At 41.1% G+C, this 6,117-nt stretch overlaps 1 long non-coding RNA gene across 1 annotated transcript; it reads left to right on the top strand.

Annotated features, from left to right (window-relative positions):
- The first annotated feature begins 2,357 nt into the window (after positions 1-2,357).
- LOC108889324 (uncharacterized) lies at positions 2,358-5,499 on the top strand. The gene is made up of 5 exons (XR_001961963.2): positions 2,358-2,579; positions 3,754-3,915; positions 4,005-4,129; positions 4,234-4,287; positions 4,846-5,499. It is a non-coding gene; the product is annotated as an uncharacterized LOC108889324 (long non-coding RNA).
- The last annotated feature ends 618 nt before the right edge of the window (positions 5,500-6,117 follow it).

Genomic DNA, 6,117 nt, shown 5'->3' with positions numbered 1-6,117 from the left:
GGGGAGTGGTGGCAGCTCTGTCCGGGGTCAGCTTTTATACAGGCCTGACGCTCACCTGGATTTGCATACGTACAGAGCCTTGTTAACGCCTGATCGATCCCGATGATTAGGGGTTAATGGCTCGTTATTGAAGTCTTTACATATCCTGTGAGTGTGTGAAGACCTGGCGCCGCGGAGTCTGTGAGAATCCTCCTGAGCTCATACATTAGTCCGCCCTGACTGAAACTGAGGGCCCTGCATTAACCGCTGTATCTTCTGCAGAAGTGGAGCCAAATACTTTCATGTCGCTGCTGGTGAAGTGAGAGTGACAATGAGCAGTCCTCTGTCACATGAATGCATCATTTAACATGGAGGCAATTATTGCTATGAAGACGGGCTGACATCTATGTGCTTTAGTTGCCTAAATGTGTCTATTTGAGGTTTTTGTAGTTTCTGAGTGGGTAAAGTCTGAGAGCACAGAGCCACACAATGAGAGAGCAAACACTCCTTTGACTGCTCCTCTCATTTAATTAGCTTTCACTTCTCTCCCTCCTTCCCTGATCTCTCTGGCTTATTCATTCAAAAACACAAATTATTCTTTCACACTAAAGTACTGTCATTTTGAGACACGTACATTTTACTTGACTATTTCTATTTTATGCTGTTTGACTAAACTACATTTCAGGAGCTGATGTTGCACTCCACCAAGACTTTGTTCAGAAAGCATGTGAGCAGTTTAGAGAATATAACACAGCACTGGCTCCATGTGATTATACCATCCACATCTGCTGCTTCCATCAGTCACTGAAGTCCTGCTCACACATGAACACATCAGTCATTTAATAATATAATATGACCCTGACTGTTCTGCTTGTGGATCCATCAGTTCCTCCTTACTCCTTATGATGGTGACCCACACATTAACAGGGATGTGGGAGCTGATATTTTCTGGTTCAGTGCAGATGATACACAGAAGCTTTAAGCTCCTGGAATGATTTTCTAATTCAGATTTCTTTTCTCATCACAGATCTGTCATCTGGTCTCTGGTCTCTGCTCATGGCTGAAAATGTTTAGCTCCAGGTTTGATTTACTGTCTGTGGTGTAAACATCAGGTCTATCAGAGACATTTAACAGGAGAGAAAACTGTAACAAGGAAACTCGTTGTGTGCGTAAAATCCAGCTTTGGAGCCACAGCCTCACAAAACCCAACAGATCTGGTCTGAGGAAACTTCACCTCTCAGTTTTTTATCAAACGGAGGAGCAGAAGCAGTCCTCCAGTGGTTTCGTACTGAGGTGTCTCTGATACCCCGGTGAGCGCTGGCGCCAGCAGCCCAAGATCAGCATTTGGCACAGGCGCTTCAAACATTACAGATCAAAGGTATTACAGTAGCAACACAATTACAGCTGATTGTCGACCTGTTCAAATGGAAATATGCTAAAACAAGCTGCGAGGAAGCCGGGAAACCCCCGGGAGCGCAAACAAGCCCAGAGAAAAGACCCAGGTAATCCTTAAATTGACTTCACATACCAAGAGCTGCGAATATTAGATATCACATTTATAATAAATAATCACAGGAATAATAATAATCAATGGGATTAATACAAAGGAAAATGACTAACATGCACTCCTCATTAAGACTGAATGTTCAGCCTTCTCCATTCGACTATGTGGAAACAGTTAACGTGACTGACAGTTTCACATCATGTCTATTAGGTGCCAAATAAACCGAGAGACAGCGCCTAACCTGTGGGGTCAGCGCCCCTCCCCTGGCAGATCTCTGCATGCAGCAGCTCGGGGACAATGGCGCTAAACTGATCGTTTAGTTATATGACAATGCAGATAAGAGGCTGGGCCTGGTTGTCTCCTTTATCGGTGATCTGTCGCTGTGAAGGCAGTGGTCCCTTCAGCCTCTTGGGGGCTCTTTATCTCTGAAGCTTTGAAGATGTGCCCTGATCCCGTTAGATAACAATAAAAAGCGCCCGGGACGTCGCCTTCACACTGCGCCTATTTCCTCAGCTCTGCCGGCATGGGCTCTGTCTGTCCCTCTGTCTGTCCCGGAGGAAATGTTGCTCTCACTGTGTTCTAATTTTTGGTTGGCCACCTGCCTGGATAAAGCTAATAAACCAGCAGGTGTGTCGCAATCATTATACATTATAATACATTATATTTAGCAACTCCACTCAGCCCATTAGAGCCTTTTAAGGTCCAATAAAACTGTCCTTTACTGTGCTGGAGTTCACCACACGGTGGCGCTGAGGGTCAAACAAAACACAACATTTCAGATTACGGAAATGGTGGGACAGCACTTCTTGATTGTGATTGGACAGAACACACGTCAATCATTTGTTTGTGTCTGACGTCAGCGGAATGCCCCTGCGCGGCAGGAAGTGGTTGTGTAGACGGAGAGACGCCCTCGCAGGTTTTCGAAACGGCGACGGTTTGCGTTGTTTACGGTTGTTCGAATCCATAAACCTGAGTAAACACGTTAAACTTTTATCGAGTACCACAGGTTGGTTTTCACAGCGAAGAAAATGAAAGAAGCTGACCAAAAACGCCACTTGGTGTCGGATAAGCCTCGTGAGTGACCACCTCGTTAAAGGTAACGTTAGCTACGCGGCTATGCTAATGTATAGTGTTTAGCTAAAGACTAGTTTCTTTAGCTAGACTAGTGTCTTTAACTAAACACTATACATTAGCATAAAGATTAGTGTCTTTAAAGACTAGTGTCTTCAGGTAGTGTCTTTAGCTTACTAAGTAACGTAAAAGTTATTGTTTTTTCTTTGCTGTGTTGGAGTTTGTACCTCTGTAACTGAACAGCAGTACAATAGCAGCTAACAACGGCTAACGACAAAGTGTCTGTGTGGGTTCTCAGGTCATGGTAGTCTTAGGTGTTGAAGTTGAGGGCAACTAGACTTCTTTTGGTTTCTTGGTTTCACCTCTCATCCAAAAGGCTTCTTCAGTTCTGAAAGAAGAGGTTAGGTTTTAAACTAAAGTGTTTTGAATTATTTTATTATTTTGGAATACTGTAATTTTACAAAATACTGTGACTGTTGCCTTATATATTATCCCTTAATCTAAAACAGATCAGCTGGCAGTTTGACCCAGTATCAGTGAAGCCACTGAAGAGCATCCAAATTATTCTAGTATTCTTTCAGATTAAAATCATCCTGCTCTTTAAATCTGTTTATGCTAGGTCCTGTGGCTGCAACACAGCCTTATTGGTTGTTGTTGTTGTTCTTAGGCTGTGGATGAAGGAGAGGATGAAGTCCAGATGAAGTTGACAAAGACACAGGCAGTGCAGAGGCCTCGTTTTATGATCCACTGGGAAAATTTAATTGTATTACTACTACTATTACTACTACAGTATCTTAGGTGATAGTTAGATAAGGCAGATGTAATTCTGACAATAATGTATAAACTTTGAATTAGGCTGACTCTGTGAGTTCTCAGTGCTGAAGGAAGTATTCACTTGTCTCTTGCTCTCTCACTCTTGCTTTGAAAACAGCTACTGTGAATTTATAACAAAAGGAAACCAAACATTCTGTTATTGATTACCTTTATTAAGGGTTTGAATTAGGATCAGACAGAGGTGAGATGACAAGGCTCAACATCAGGTGTAGATAGAAGGTGTGGGTCAGACAGGGGGAGAGTTAACCACAGGGGTTAAGATAGTCAATATTTAAACCTCTGAACTATAATAACGTTTACTATACTGACGCACTCCAAAGCTGAAATATGAACTAACCACGTCATGTTCTGCTTTTTGTTTCCAGCTGTGGATGCAGACAGAGGATGAGAAGCTGATGGGTCTGCAGCACGAGGACTCCTTCTGATTGGAAGGCTTTCTCTGACTGAATCCCAGCTGACCACACAGCCTCACCTGATAGGACCTCACCTGATGGGACTGTCAGCTGTGACCAGTTTGTAAGATAAAGGTATATTACATCTCTTTATAAACATGCTAACAAAGATGTTTGACGTATACAGTCTGATGTTGACATGTTGTTTTCTGTGTGAATTTTAGTTCCCACGCTGCAGAGACAGATGAGTTAATCTGAGCCTGAGAGCTGGAGACGATGGATTCTGCCTCATCAAGCAGGGAGATGATGTTACACCAAACAGGAGCCATGTTTACTTCCTCTCCTCCAGGTACAGCTCAGTGTTGTGACTTTGACTTTTTGGTGCTGTAGTGACATTTTTAGTTAGTCCACACACAGTTTCTGATTATTGCTTTGTCTGATTTTTCATCACAGGACTCAGACTTCAGCTCATAAAGAACAACATGAAGATATCTGCAGAAGATGAGTGTAAGTTTATTGTTTTCAGTCATTATCTCAGCTGCAGTTTGACTCTTTAAAACCTGTAGTCTGGAACAAACATCAACAAATTAAAGCTCCTAAAACCCCTAAAAATAAATATAAAACCAGAAAATATATACATATATATAAAGTATAACATCAGTTTCAGAATAGAGAAATGCAACTCAAGTTTAGGAAGACACTTTTAATGATTTGATTCCAGACAACATTTAACAAATGACAGCAAAGATAATGACATTTGACCACAAGGAAACACTTATTAGAGCTGGTCAGGGTTAAGTGGTCATGATGTCCACTAAGCATCTTTGTGATACAGTTATTAATGAAATACTTGAATCATGAGCAGTTGAATGTTCTCACAGGTGTTCAATAAAGACATATTAGTGTTTGGAAAATGTGCCCATGGCCACATTACAGATGGTGGAGAAACACAGTGTTTTCACTTGAACAACAGGAAACCAACACTGTTCACAGCAGTTAGATGGTGGAGGTCTTTTATCTGATAAACAGCTTCGTAACACACTTGTTTTCTTTCATCCACTTCAGGTCTTCAGCTGCTGTCGTCTTCTCCTCCCGCAGAGACAAGAACACGTGTGAATCACAGAGACTGATCAATAAATCTATTTTTCCTTTCCTAAGCTATCTGCATTCATTTTTGATATCTATACTATATTTTTTGATCAATTTTGGTGCCTTACTATACTACGACTTTTTTTTTATGCTTTTTAATGCCTTACTATACTATGGCATTTTTTTGATGCCTATACTATGACTTTTTTCGATGGTTTTTGACGCTTTTAACATTTTTTGATGTTTTTTCATGCCTTACTGTACCATGACATTTTTTGAAGGTTTTTTAAGCCTTTCCGTACTATAACATTTTTTGATTAACACTACTACTACACACACCTTACTATACTGTGATGCCATCTTACCTTTGTTGTCCAGAGACACACACTCACACTTCCACGCAGTGTTTGTGAGTTTAGTTAGATTTTGTGTTTCATTTTAGTATTTTCCTTTCAAACAGAGCAATATTAGTACTCAAATCCCATCTATTACTGGCATACACAGTCCTGTTTATATTGTTCATATTGTTTATAATTTTTACATTGTTAAATATTATCTTATTTCATATTTTCTTAATATTATACCTTTTTTTTTGCTGCTGCAACACTGAATTTTCAGAGGATTATCTTACTCAAATAAATACTTCTGAATACTGAATATGTTGTCAGTCTATTTAATATTCTATGAAAGTGAATATTTTTATCCAGAGGCCACTTGTAGCCAGAGGTTAGGGTTAGGGTTAGGGTTACAGCTTTTAGCTGCTTGTAGCCAGAGGTTAGGGTTAGGGTTATGACTTTTAGCTGCTTGTAGCCAGAGGTTAGGGTTAGGGTTACGACTTTTAGCCGTTTGTAGCCAGAGGTTAGGATTAGGGTTAGGGTTATGGCTTTTAGCCACTTGAAGCCAGAGGTTAGGGTTAGGGTTAGGGTTACGACTTTTAGCCACTTGTAACCAGAGGTTAGGGTTAGGGTTAGGGTTACAGCTTTTAGCTGCTTGTAACCAGAGGTTAGGGTTAGGGTTATGGCTTTTAGCCACTTGAAGCCAGAGGTTAGGGTTAGGGTTAGGGTTACAGCTTTTAGCTGCTTGTAGCCAGAGGTTAGGATTAGGGTTAGGGTTATGGCTTTTAGCCACTTGAAGCCAGAGGTTAGGGTTAGGGTTAGGGTTACGACTTTTAGCCACTTGTAACCAGAGGTTAGGGTTAGGGTTAGGGTTACAGCTTTTAGCTGCTTGTAACCAGAGGTTAGGGTTAGG

The sequence above is a fragment of the Lates calcarifer genome, unplaced genomic scaffold (genome assembly GCF_001640805.2).
Source record: "Lates calcarifer isolate ASB-BC8 unplaced genomic scaffold, TLL_Latcal_v3 _unitig_1522_quiver_2050, whole genome shotgun sequence".
NCBI classification, from domain to species: Eukaryota; Metazoa; Chordata; class Actinopteri; family Centropomidae; genus Lates; species Lates calcarifer.
This window is presented reverse-complemented; position numbering and strand designations above follow the sequence as displayed.